This window comes from Hippocampus zosterae, chromosome 18 (genome assembly GCF_025434085.1).
Source record: "Hippocampus zosterae strain Florida chromosome 18, ASM2543408v3, whole genome shotgun sequence".
Classification (NCBI taxonomy): Eukaryota; Metazoa; Chordata; class Actinopteri; order Syngnathiformes; family Syngnathidae; genus Hippocampus; species Hippocampus zosterae.
In genome coordinates this window covers 4926417-4940109 of record NC_067468.1, presented here as the reverse complement: position 1 = coordinate 4940109, position 13693 = coordinate 4926417, and the positions used below count along the sequence as shown (strand labels likewise).

The 13693-nt window shown below is 42.1% G+C and overlaps 1 protein-coding gene across 2 annotated transcripts in view; it reads right to left on the bottom strand.

The window, feature by feature from the left end:
* lrrtm4l1 (leucine rich repeat transmembrane neuronal 4 like 1) overlaps positions 1-13693 on the bottom strand; it is a 38782-nt gene that overhangs the window by 9247 nt on the left and 15842 nt on the right. The window lies entirely within an intron of this gene.

Here is a 13693-nt window from a genome sequence, read left to right as displayed (position 1 = left end):
CAATGTTCACATTCTTTCAAAGAGGCAATCTGCTGTTAAGAAACCCATGGAATAATCAGCCTTGTCATTGCTGAAAAAAATAAAAATAAAAAATAAGACCCAAGACACGCTGGAGAGACTATGTCACCCAGCTTGCCTGGGAACGACTCGGGATCCCCCGGGCAGAGCTGGAAGAAGTAGCTGGGGAGAGGGAAGTCTGGGCTTCCCTGCTAAAGCTGTTGCCCCCGCGACCCAGCCCCGGATAAGCGGTAGATGATGGATGGATGGATGGATGGATGGATGGATGGATGGAAAAAATAAAAAGAACACGAAAAGCTGGATTCTCTTCTCCATTTAACAATGTAGCTATAATGTGCTGACCAGTCAGGACAGAGACACATGTTCTGTACTTTCTAGCGAGCAAAAATAATGTGGCAAAACCACATTACCCGGACATCCATAGCTGGTAAAAATTCACCAGAAAAATAGCCGAGTGCATGACTTCTGCACATTTCTCCAATGAAAAGAAGAAATGCAGTCAGACATCCATGCAAGTATTTACTGCTAATGACCTAAAACCAAAGATGTGCCTGTTGAGTCTACAACTGAATCTGTCGACAAGCCACAGTATGTTCCAAATTATTCTGTGTTGTTAATATGGAGTATGGAGCTATAGCATAATTTGTGTCTCCTATTTTGAAAGACTGAGGGTGATATCAGACAGGTTTGATATTAATTGGTTTCCTCGGTGAGCCACAGTTAAAGTAACATTTCAGAAGTGCAGGAAAAGCAAGTCACCGTTGGTTTTCAACACACGCTGGGTCGGGGTGGGGCTGTGGGGCGGTGGGGGGGGAGAAGGATGTTTCTGCCCATGAAAACTACACAAAAATCCAAGGCCTTGCGAATCGAATTAAAACACTTTTTCAGAGAAAAAATACTTTGTGTGGGAGAGAAAAGAGTCTCATTCTGCTAAAGGTGTATTGATGAAATTTTCTGTCAGGTATTTGCATTTCTTTTAGGATGCATGAAGATATCAAAATGACAAAATCTATGAAGCTTCTTGACCCTTTCTAACTATCCTTTCAAAGTTAGTGAGCCTTCTGCGGTAGAAAAATCCTGCAAGGCAATGATCTCCCATTCTGCAGAAATCAATACATAAAAAAAAAATGTAGTTGCTATGGTTATAATCAGAGAAAAAAAAATCATGGTGTGGCCAGCGTATTATTAACATACATACATTATTAACATACATGCTGATGATCGAAATATGTCAGGAAATGAAAAACTAAAAACAAGCTAAAAACAATATAATCACAGACAGAGGGGGACGCCAGAGAAGAATCTTGCCTTCGGCGCCACTTTGCTTTGGTTATTTATTTATTTTTTTTATTGTGAACATAAATCCGTCGTGAAGGTCCACTGTTTATCTGCTTTCACATCGTTACTGTCATGACAAGAATACAAAAATACTGCCTCTTCATGGAAAACGGGATATGAACAAGATCGCTTCCACTGAGATATGTGGCAAATCTGCTCCCTTCATATACAAGTGAATGCTAATGTCTTTCCCTGTCATATGATATCACTCTACCTACAGCATGGGGGGGCTTTTCCATCGCTTCCATCTCAAGATAGTGAATGTACTTTGACCTTAATAGTGGCCAGAGTCTCTCTTGCTTTTCTCCTGCACTTCTTTCTATGGATTAAGCAGCATCTGGACACTAAATGTTTTTGGGTTGAGGGTTCCTATTTGGCCCACAGCATTCATTAATTTAGCTTATCTTTCCACAGAGCCTCACCAGATCAATCTGACAACACTGTTTTTCTTTCATTTAAATGTCATAGAATTTAATAGGTTTCAAGCAGAGTAGTGCTGCAGTCGCATAGCTAACATGTTTAATGTGCTGTGTGTGTTTGTTTGACTTTCTATTGCTCTTCCAGTTGGTTGATATTTATGGAAAAGTCTCCACAAATGATTATCAGAACTATGTGAAAACTCAACAGTACTTCTGTGGGGATGCTTATTATAGACCTGACAACAGATGTGAGTGCAGGCGGCAGCCCCACGCCTGCTCCGAGATTTGTGTGCTCACGAATAAAACGGAAATACGATTTAGGTGAGATGACAGCACCTCAATTTATTTTGAAGGTGTCTGACATTAAATACAAGCAGCTGTTCCAAAAGGATAGACATGATGAAAACATAAATGCCAAGTAAATGAATCCTCTCTGCTCTGCAGGAATGATGAAGGGGAAGCGGAAGCGCTTTGCAGGAAGTAAGCTAGCATGGGAATACTGAAAACGGATTTTGTGAAGAGCAGCATGGTTTTGTTGTGTTATCGGCATGAGCAAAACAAAAGAGCCAAGACACGAAGAGTCAAACTTTGTGTCCCTGGGCAACCCGCTCTGTGAACTGAGTCATAGACACCTCGAAAGTTCGGCTTGTTAATGGGGCTTAGTCAAGAGTTGTTGACCAGCTGGTTTTGATGGTGTCCCCCAAAAACAACACATTGGCGTCGCTGGGTGTCTGTGATTCGGGTGCAAGAGCGGGTTCCCTAACGACCGACGATTCCGCAGTTCGAATCTTAGCTCTTTAATTTTGATTTTGCAACTGCTGCTGTTTTGCTCTTGCTGAGGACACAAGTAAGACCGGCGTGCAAACTCAACAAAGAAAAACAAAACCTTGCTGCTCGATGCTAGCAGGGGAGATACAAATAAGACAGATATAAATCACGGAACATATGTTCTCATTTACATTGCCATCCATCATTCCATGTTCTGTCCTGCTTCACATGTTCAGGGAGCGAAAGGCAGACTACGGTATGCCCTACTCACCAAGCAGCTACAGAACACACAGAGACAGAAAACCTTTCCCACTCCTATTCACCCATGTACTGAGTGGAAAGCCATATGCAATTCAGTCCATTGAACCGCTACATAGTCAGTGACTTTTGAGCAATAAGTCATTTTTCCAAATATTTAAACACATGGCATCAGTTGACATAAGTCTCATTTAAGGGAGGGATTCGGGCATTCAAAATCTACATCTTACTGAGCCAAGGCTTTGCGACACTGAGATAAAGTCAAACCCACAAGTCTAATGGACCAAAATAGTTTGTGCTCTCTCAAGAGTCGTGTTCCATAGAGTTTACGAGATGTCTAGCAAAACCACACTGTCCTGTCTCCACCATGCCAAACAAGACGTAAACTCATCCTGTTCCCAATTAACCCGCCCCTAAACGCACACACACACACACTCTTTCCTGCTGTGGGATTTCAACCAGACAATTTGTGCTTACTGACAGCTCACCTGGTTGCTAAGCTTTCAGGATTTCATTTTCAATCGCAAGTCAAGCGAACAGCCCCGGGAGAAGTTGCTCCGACAATTTTATACAGAGCAGAACACACCGAGACAACCATCCACACTCACATCTTCTGTTATGGGGAAGTGGGAGACTTGAGTGAAGAACCTCGGAGGACAGAAACATTTTTTTTCAGAGATGGTGTTCACCCAGAGATTTGAACTTGGATCTCCTAACTGCGAGGAAAAACATGCCAATCACTAATCCACCAGGTAGCCGAAATGAAAGTAACTAAACTCAACCCCGATCCACAACGTTACTCTATGTAACTGTGTTAAGGCGTTAGGTTAGTCATTAGATAGTGAGTCACTCCTGCTGTGACGTAAGTGGACTCACATTGAAGCAAATATGACGGCCCTGTCAAAATACTGAGTGATCCAGTGTCATGATTGTGAGAGATGATTGCTCGTAAACATGTGGATGACTGCGCAAAAGCAGCTCTGTTAAATGACATTTAGCATGCGCATAGGTGTATTTTTTCTTAACATTTATATTGGTTTGATCGGAACATCAGACTTTCTTTCTGTGAACCTATGCTACTTGCAGTCTTTCAGTGTTGTTTTTTTGTTGTAAACTTCCACAGTGATTTGCTGAAAAACTCACCTATTCACTGCTTTTGCACTGAGGACAAGGCAATAGGAGTACAGTATTGCTTTGGTGCCATGTTGTGGCATCTTGGTATTTCCAAATTAGTTGCATTACGATCTTTTGGCATCTATAGGTAATGATAAACTTTTTGTTGTTGTTTTTATGATCCCCTGTGGATATAGAGGAGGACTCACTGGACTTTGGAATTATTATTATTTTTGTCGCGGCCCGGTAGTCCAGTGGTTAGCACGTCGGCTTCACAGTACAGAGGTACTGGGTTCGATTTCAGCTCCGGCCTCCCTGTGTGGGGTTTGCATGATCCCTCCGGGCCTGCGTGGTTTTTCTCCGGGTGCTCCGGTTTCCTCCCACATTCCAAAAACATGCATGGCAGGCTAATTGGACGCTCTAAATTGTCCCTAGGTGTGAATGTGAGCGTGGATGGTTGTTCGTCTCTGTGTGCCCTGCGATTGGCTGGCAACTGATTCAGGGTGTCCCCCGCCTACAGCCCGAAGACGGCTGGGATAGGCTGCAGCACCCCCGCGACGTGAGGATTAAACGGTTCAGAAAATGGATGGATGGATGGATGGATTATTTTTGTCAGCCTTTATGGGAACAAAAAGTTCTGCAAAAATGACAAAAACAGCTGGAAATACGCAGCCAAAGGTCTAATTAAATTTTCCTTTACAGGTTATAGTCTACTGGAGGTTCATCCTAAAATCGTGTTGTTTTGAATAACAACCAGTTATTTAGCTTCAATGAAGGCCTTCCCACCGGTGTGAATGATCCCTCAAGATTATTCTGAAGCATAATTGATCGTCGTCATGGTGATAGGGCTCAGTCCCACATCAATAAAGAGACTTACTACATCATCAATACACCCTTGCTAGGTCACAGGCACCTGCATTCTATCCAAGATTGACACCGGTACGAAAATGAGTTTGAATTGGGTTCATTAGTATTATAATCACGAACATACAGTAGCGCAAGCCGGTGGACTGTGCACTCAATTTCCCATTAATAGTCCAGTCACAGTCACCTTGTGTGACAGTCTAATCCAAAATGTAGTGAGTGACTGACTCCTCAATGTTCCATTTTACCTTTTTAATCCCTAATTGATATGAAACACATTTCTGCTCGCAAATTATTCTCCTCAGATGATTCAGTATTTCACCACTCACACCACGTGCATGAATATTTTGGCTTCTCTCTGATTCCTATTTGGTGTGATTAGAAAAATGTGTGTTAACAGTTCACGGTATCTTACTGTCACGCTACTACTGTATCTCATTTGTCTTCATATTTTTCCACAGCTTTACGAATGACATAAATGCCAAAGTGTGCTGATGATGATGTGAAAAGCATCATGAATGGGCAGAGGGCAAATAAGAAGTGATTCCGTTTCCACCACCCTTGTCATGGTTTTGGTCTGTCTGTGTTTTTTTTTGTTTGTTTGTTTCAACATCAGCTGGAGTAGGCAGCCCTGTGGTCCAGTGGTTAGTGTGTCAACCTCACGGGTTCTATTCCAGCTCCGGCCTCCCTGTGTGAAGTTCATGTTCTCCCCGGGCGTAGGTGGGTTTTCTCCCCCTCCCCCCCTTGCCCCCCATCTCCCCACCTCGCGACCATTGTGAGGATAAGCGGATCTTAAAATGGATGGATGGATGGATGGATGGACCAGCAGTGCACCTGTGTCTGCTTTGCAATCAAACCTTGCGAAGTATTTATGGACTGCCAAGTAGGAAAGTCTCTCTCGGGTTATTGACCTTGCTCATCGTTTATGCTAAGTGGTGTTTTCTAGACCGCTTGACCTCATTCATAGTCTCGGTCTGTTAGTTCTTTTTTTTGTCAGCATTGGTATTGTTTAGTCTTTTGTTGTGTAAATTGGACTCTTGTCATTTTATTTGTATTTTCACTATTACTATTCCCTTGCCTTTGGAAGGTGCTTTTTATCAATGCCTTGTTTTTCCTGGCTCCTTGAGACCAGCGATTTCTGTTTCGACTTTGTCTGTTTGTGTTTTTGATCATTTTTGTTGTTTATATTTTGTAGGTACTGTGACTGTTTTGTGTGATCAGGGTTCGTTTAATAACCATCTCCTGGTAAGAGTAGAGGTTCTTTATTTGGACTGCCGTCTTGGTCAGAGGGAGAAAGCAATCACCATGTGTACATCTCGTAGACTCTCGTACGACTGATTAATGGCCGCACATGCTCTGTCTGTGCTCTGTGTGCAGGCATAGCTAATCGAACAAGCAAATACGATTTGCTCATATCATTACAGGTACAGTATCTGCATGTTGAGGATCCAAATCATTATTCGGTTCATTCCTAAACCTGACAGCCCTCAAATCTGAAAACCTACTGACCTTTTCGCTAAAAGGCTGCTGTGAGTAGTCAACCAATTTTCCCAGAATGCTTCCACAGCGATACATCACTTTCAACTTGGTTTGAAGTCACCTTAAAATGGGCGCCCCACTGAATGAACAATAAGTACTATACTTATCGTTCATTCAGTGGGGCGTACAATCGCATATAGCATCATTTAATAGCAATGATGTGTGTTTCACAGGAGCTGCTTCACGGCATCTGGCGCCATATGTAATCTGTGCTGCAGACAATGAAATCGATAATCACAACAGCATGTTCGGCCAGGTCAGTTTCATAACTTTTTTGTCAAATAATTATCGGAAAAGACCGGATTTATTTTTTTTCCCTCAATTCTCAAAGTTTCAATGCATTTATATAACTACTGATGGTTTTTAGTTCTTTCAAGCAAGAGTGTCAAACCCATTTTTGTTGCAGCTCACTTTCTCTTAGAGGGCCACGACTGTGAAGCCAGACAAATGTTACATTGCCTCATCATACACTAAAAAATGTATTTGTTAAATTTACTCCATTTTATTTTGTCAAGGGCTGCACAAAACAAAGTCATCTGGATTCTGACATGTTTTAGTTAAAAAAATGTACCTGGATCCAGTTGATTTCATTCCCATTTCAACACCATTTTCAGAGTACAGTAATCCCTCATTTATCGCGGTTAATGGGGACCAAAACCACCTACGATAAACGAAAATCCGCGAAGTATCGACCCCCCCTCCCTCCATATACTGTAGGTACATGTACATAATATTTATAAGTTCAAATTTAATGGTGGGCGGCCCAGTAGTCCAGTGATTAGCACGTCGGCTTCACAGTGCAGAGGTACCGGGTTCGATTCCAGCTCCGGCCTCCCTGTGTGGAGTTTGCATGTTCTCCCCGGGCCTGCGTGGGTTTTCTCCGGGTGCTCCGGTTTCCTCACACATTCCAAAAACATGCGTGGCAGGCTGATTGAACACTCCAAATTGTCCCTAGGTGTGAGTGTGAGTGCGAATGGTTGTTCGTTTCTGTGTGCCCTGCGATTGGCTGGCAACCGATTCAGGGTGTCCCCTGCCTACTGCCCGAAGACAGCTGGGATAGGCTCCAGCACCCCCCGCGACCCTAGTGAGGATCAAGCGGCTCGGAAGATGAATGAATTAATGAAATTTAATGGTATACATGCATGTAGAAGTAAATTTTGAAGTAATTAACATGACGTAATGTTGTGTACTAATATATTTAAACATGTATAAGTTAGGTTAGTTTATGAATAACAAAATACAGTATATATACTGTATATTTTTTTAAGTCTGCAAAAAGTCCGCAAACGGTCCGCGAGAAGCTGCGAAAGTCAGCAAAACAACAGCGAGTCACATAGAGCAACATATAGAGTACTGTACTACATGTATATGTATATGAATATCTTTTTTTATGAATATGTTTGAAAAAATCTGTGATGCAATCAAGCCGCGATAAACAGACTGCGAAATAGCGACGAGGGATCACTGTAGTAGTAAAAATACACAATGTATTGACGTATAATGAATTTTGAAATCCAAAGTCATTGTTCAGGCTGCTGTGAAAGGGGGCTTGCCCCCCCCCCCCGACCCCTCCCCCAAAAAAACACATTTGCTCCATTAATTCGTCAAGGCTGAATTTTAAAAAGTTCTTCTCCTGTGATGGCCGGTAGGGAAGGTTTGGTTGTATGACTTTACGCACCAGTGAAGAAAACAATTACATGGTTTCAAAGAGGTTAAGTTGAATGATGACATATTGATTTCATAAAATATGTTGACAAGAAGCCCAATAGCTGCAGGAGGCCTTTTACCACCACAATGGCAGTTGACACTTGCCCAAGGGTGCAGCAGCGCAAGTCAGCCTCCAATGAAACTGTCATGCGAAACCTTGGATGCATAACAGGCGGGGAAATGCATTTAGCTGGAGGAAAATGCCAACATACACTTCAAATTCAACTAAATAATATCGTCTAAATCAAATAGCGTCAGTGGTCAACTATTAAACTTTAAAACAACCACCGCTTTTTACAAAGTGCTGTACATGGAGCAAACAACATTCACACAATATTGTTTCAAACAAAATTGTTTGGTCCCAGTGGTACTTGTACATTCCATCCTGTCGACTTGGGCCCCCAATCTCCTTATCTTAAGACAACAGTCTCAAACTTGGGCCTTAAACTGGACAGTGATTTCAAACTCGATCGGCAAATTAGTGCCGTTGTTAAATCCAGCTTCTTTCACCTTAGACAGCTGGCCAAAATAAAAACTCTCCTCTCACATGAACACTTTGAGACAGTAATTCATGCCTTTGTCACATCCCGGCTCGATTACTGCAATGCCCTTTACTTTGGAGTCAGCCAGTCCTCCATTATGCGCCTTCAGCTGGTCGAGAATGCCACTGCTCGCCTCTTGACTGGTACTCGTAAGAGGGAGCACATAACTCCTACTCTGCCATCCCTTCACTGGCTCCCCATTCATTTTAGAGTTATTTTCAAGATCCTCCTCTTTGTTTTCATACTGTATCTCTGAATAATCTCGCGCCACCTTACCTCTCTGAGCTCATCCGCCCCTCCACACCTGCCCGGCGCCTCAGGTCTGTGGACCAGACATTATTAGAAGTACCAAGAACTAAACTGAGGCTCAGAGGGGATCGAGCCTTTTCTGTTGCTGGTCCCTCTCTCTGGAATGACCTCCCACTGAACATTCGGCAAGCCTCCTCGCTGCCCATCTTCAAAACCCTCCTCAAAACTCACTTGTATATGGCATTTGACTCAGCGTGACTTAGATATGTTCTTGGTTTTACTGTTTGATGCTTTTTACCGCCTTTGTTACCGATTTGTCTTACTGTTTATTGTGCATGTTAAATTGCTCCATGTACAGCACTTTGTATGCAGCGATGGCTGTTTGAAAGTGCTCTATAAATACTGTTGACTTGACTGACTTGACTTGACAATAAAACAAATTAATAACGAAGACGGTAGAAAGCATATAATTGGCAAAACTAAAAATCAAGTCTCATGCTGAGTCAAAAGCCAAAGAATAAAAATAAGTCTTAAGATGAATTCGCGAGGGGGCTTGCCGAATGTTCTGCAAGAGGACATTCCAAAGAGAGGGACCAGCAATGGAAAAGGCTTGATTCCCTCTGAGCCTCCGCTTAGTTCTTTGTACCTCTAATAGTGTCTGGTCCGCAGACCTGAGGCCACGGGCAGGTGCATAGCGGTGGAGGAGCTCAGAGAGGTAAGGTGGGGCGAGGCCATTTAAACATTTGAAAACAAATAATAGGACCCTAAAAAGAACTCTAAAATGAAACGGGAGCCAGTGAAGGGATGCCAGAGTAAGACTTATGTGCTCCCTCTTACGAGTACCAGTCAAAAGGCCAGGAGCAGCATTCTGGACCAACTGGAGTCGCTTCATGGAGGACTGACTGACTCCAAAATAAAGTGCATTACAGTAATCCAGCCGGTTTGTGACTCAGGCATGAATTACTGTTTAAAAGTGCTCTTGGGAAAGGAGAGACTTTACTTTAAACAGATGCCTAAAAGACGCTGCGTTTAACAACGGCACCAACTTGCCCCAAGTTTGAGACGATTGGTTTAAAGATTTCCCATAAATACAGTCGCACCAAGGCTCTCCATGATGCTGTATTTTCACATCGATCGATTTTACGCAGGCACTTCAGTTCGTTCTCTTTTGAAATCAGTTGGCCTTCTATCTCACGTTGAGAACATAACTGTAAAGCAAATGAGGAATGCAGAGTCCAACAAGGGCAGATTTTTTAAATGGCAAAATAAAATAGTGAGAAAACATTTGGACCCGCAAAAAATACATGTTGTTCCACTTGATTAACTTTCGAACCATTTGGTGTGCCGCTTGTCCTCATTTGGGTCACGGTTGAGCTGCGGCCCATCCCGGCTGACTTAGAGTGAGTCATGGGGTCTACCCAGGAATGATTGCCAGCCAATCAATCGTAGGGCACATACAGAGAACCATTCACATTCACTTTATCACTGCGCTGCCTTTCATTCAGATCAATTACACTCGTCTGCAATTTTTTTTTCTTTTTATTCAGAAAAGCAAGTAAACATTTTTATCAATATTTTTTTAGATGATCCCAAACCCGCCCTTTTTTTTACTCGGTTTTTACTCGGGCACGTCATGTTTTCACAACAATAATAAATATCAAGAACATAAAACGAAAGCTAGTAAAATGTTTAGTATTTATGAATTCAGCACCAAGCGGACTTTTTCTGAAATGCCATCGCTGTAAGTTATAACGCCACAGGTTTTTATTGGGTAAACTTAAAAACGATACCCTGCGACTGACTGGCGACCAAATCAGGGTGTCGTCGCACAAAAAAAAAGTTGTTTTTTAAATAAGGAAATTAGAGCTCAATATTATAATTTATAAAAACTGAGGGGTTTTTTTGTTTTGTTTTGTTTTGTTTTGTTTTGTTTTGTTTTGTTTTGTTTTGTTTGCGCCACAGTCCGGTTTCATATGAAGACATGATTTGACAAGCCTATGGATGATTTATTTATTTCTTAAATATGAACTACCCCTAACCCCCAAGACCACCAATGTATAATCTTACCACTGCACGTGAAGTTATTAGCAGCATGGTGCATTTGAGAGTCAACGTAAGCATGTTGGCAAAATCATTTTGTCCCACATCAAAATTACTTTGCATGAAAGGTGGGTGGGTTGATGCTTTGATCCAAAGATGAAGAACACCATTCTACCCCAGCCGTAGGCAAGAAAGAACATGGGGGTAGGTAGAGGATTATAAAATTCAATTTAGACCAGTAGCGGGGGTGGCTCTTTTGTGCAACTGAGCTGCTTCCCCACATATTTACACTTTGAAAGGAGACTAATCTTTCTGTTTTGATGGCACCACATTCTACAGACACAACTCTCTAGATGCTGCCAATGGTACAATCACCAGGGTTTGTTTTGAGTGTGACAGTACTTCTGCATGTGCAATAAGGGCAACCTTGGGTATAAAGCAACGATTACGACACTCCACCGCATGCATCATCATTCGGCTCATCCTCTCCGGGGACTTATTTTGGAGAGTGACCTAGCAATCGAGAGACGAGGGCATGAAATTGGCCCTCGGTTATGTAGAGAGATTGTTGCGACGAGTAAGTGGGAATCCTTCTCAACAAGGGGTAGACGTGCTTTGTCACCCGAACAGCTGCTCTCACCATGTGCAAACATCTGCTTGCGGTTGTTTTTTGCCGTTTGCTTTGAGAACAGCAACAGTACAACAATCCCATTTTATTGATGCGGACCAGATAAGACGCCGAAAATGTAAGCTTTGATGGATATCGGTTCATCTACTGGGTCGCAGGAACAACCGATTTCGGCTTGAATAAAGAGGTGTCTGACTTGGATGGAAAATGATGTGAAAATCCAGCGATGAAATGACTAGCTTCAAAGTCAGGATAGCTTAGAGCGGTTGCGCGCCTGCTTCCACCTCGGCTCCTAATCCTTCTTTAAAAGTGACACCGTACAGGGGACAGGGAGCGGAAAATGAAAACGTTCTTCTAAATGGCTTGTGGAGTGACGCCTGTCAAGTGGAACAAGTCTCGCGGGGAAATTAGCCAGAAAACATGCCAAGCGAGCACTGCGGTTGGCCGTGTGGCATCGTTTCCCCCATCAAAGTGGAAGAGGTTTCAGAGGCTACACTCACAGGATCCCAAACACAAGGAATGCTTAATGAAGCGACCAAAGAGACAAATGTTTTCTTTTCCATCCCTGACAATTCAAAGCCACAATGTTCGCGGCCGTGTGTTGAATTATTTTCGACTGTCATTTGCATTGTGTCATGCAACTACAAAAGTTTCTTGAAACGCTTTGGAAACTGTATTTTGTCTTTGCGTGATGAAAGCTTCGTCATGTTTCTTTTGTTTTTCAGTCATAGTTTTATCTATCTATGGAAATAAAAGTTCTCCCTGTAGTTAAGTATTTCATGAAAATGCCCAACACCAGCATATTATTCAAACACGTTTCAGCACCACCAATTTAAATTTACACCATTGCGACCCTCACTGTATGTTGGATGGGAATGTTTCATTCTTTAAGTACCGGTAGTCTTTTATTTATTATTTCATTTTATTTTAACTTTGGAGGTATTTTTGTTTCTCTAATTTGGTGGGGAATGTTCATAAGCTATGATGAAGCTTCGAGTACATCAGCCCTGGCTCTAATGCAGAATGCATCATCCAATAAGCCAGAGAAAAATTAAAAATGGTGTTGTCTTGTTCAAACACAGCAACTTGTAATCACTTCAAATGCGAACATAAATTGCACCCAAAGCATAATTCTTAAGACCTGAGGCACAAAGCCATAAATGGAGGCATTGTTCAGCTTTGCTGGCGAGCAAGATACCACTTAGCCTTTTCAATCATTAAACATTCAACACTTACTCAAGGCAATTGTCAGACTATTTGTCCGTGTTATTAAATTGTGAATTCAGTCAGACAACGTCTTGAGAAATCTACATCTTTCAGCCCATGGATAGCCTAGATTTATGTAACCCGCCGGAACAACTACATTCCAGCAAAACCACTTCATCAGAAGGATTCACTCTTCCTTTTTACACTAAAAATGGATAAATATTCTACACCAGTGGTCACCAACATGGTGCCCGCGGGCACCAGGTAGCCCGTGAAGACCACTTGAGTAGCCCGCCAGTGCCTGGACATTGTGATTTGCTAGTAGAAATTATGATTTAAAAATGCAAACATTGGCAGTACTGTGAGACATTTCGAAACACGATCAAAGTCTGACAATTTAAATCATCAAGTATTAAAAATAACCCATCCTCATATTATTGAAGGTATTTTGGACAAATATGTTATTTCAGACGTGTATCAATTTGGTAGCCCTTCACACAATCGGTACACATGAAGTTGCTCTCACCCTCAAAAATGTTGGTGACACCTGTTCTACACGCAGTCTAAGTTGAGGCTGCAACTACTGCATATTCATATCTACAGATGTAGTATTACAGCTGATGTAATGATTTTTTTTCTGTGCAGTAGGTAATTTGTTTGTTCTGAGCAAACATTTTTAATCAATCAAATGTCACAGTGAAAACTTATGACGTTAGTCTCTGACGTAGTCACTCTTCTTGCACCACAAAATGGTACTACAAAACTACTGGTTACTCTAAAATGGTTCAATGATTTTGTTGTTTTACGATGATACTAGTGCAGCGTGTTATACCGGAGACAAATTCCTTGTGTGTTCTATATACTTGGCTAATAAAGATGATTCTGATTCTGATTCTGGTGTTGAATTGTATACGGCGTGACATGGTAACCGAATCGACCCAGAAACCTCTGTACCGTGAGACTGACTTGCTACCACAAGGTGTTACATTGTTGCCTCATCTGCT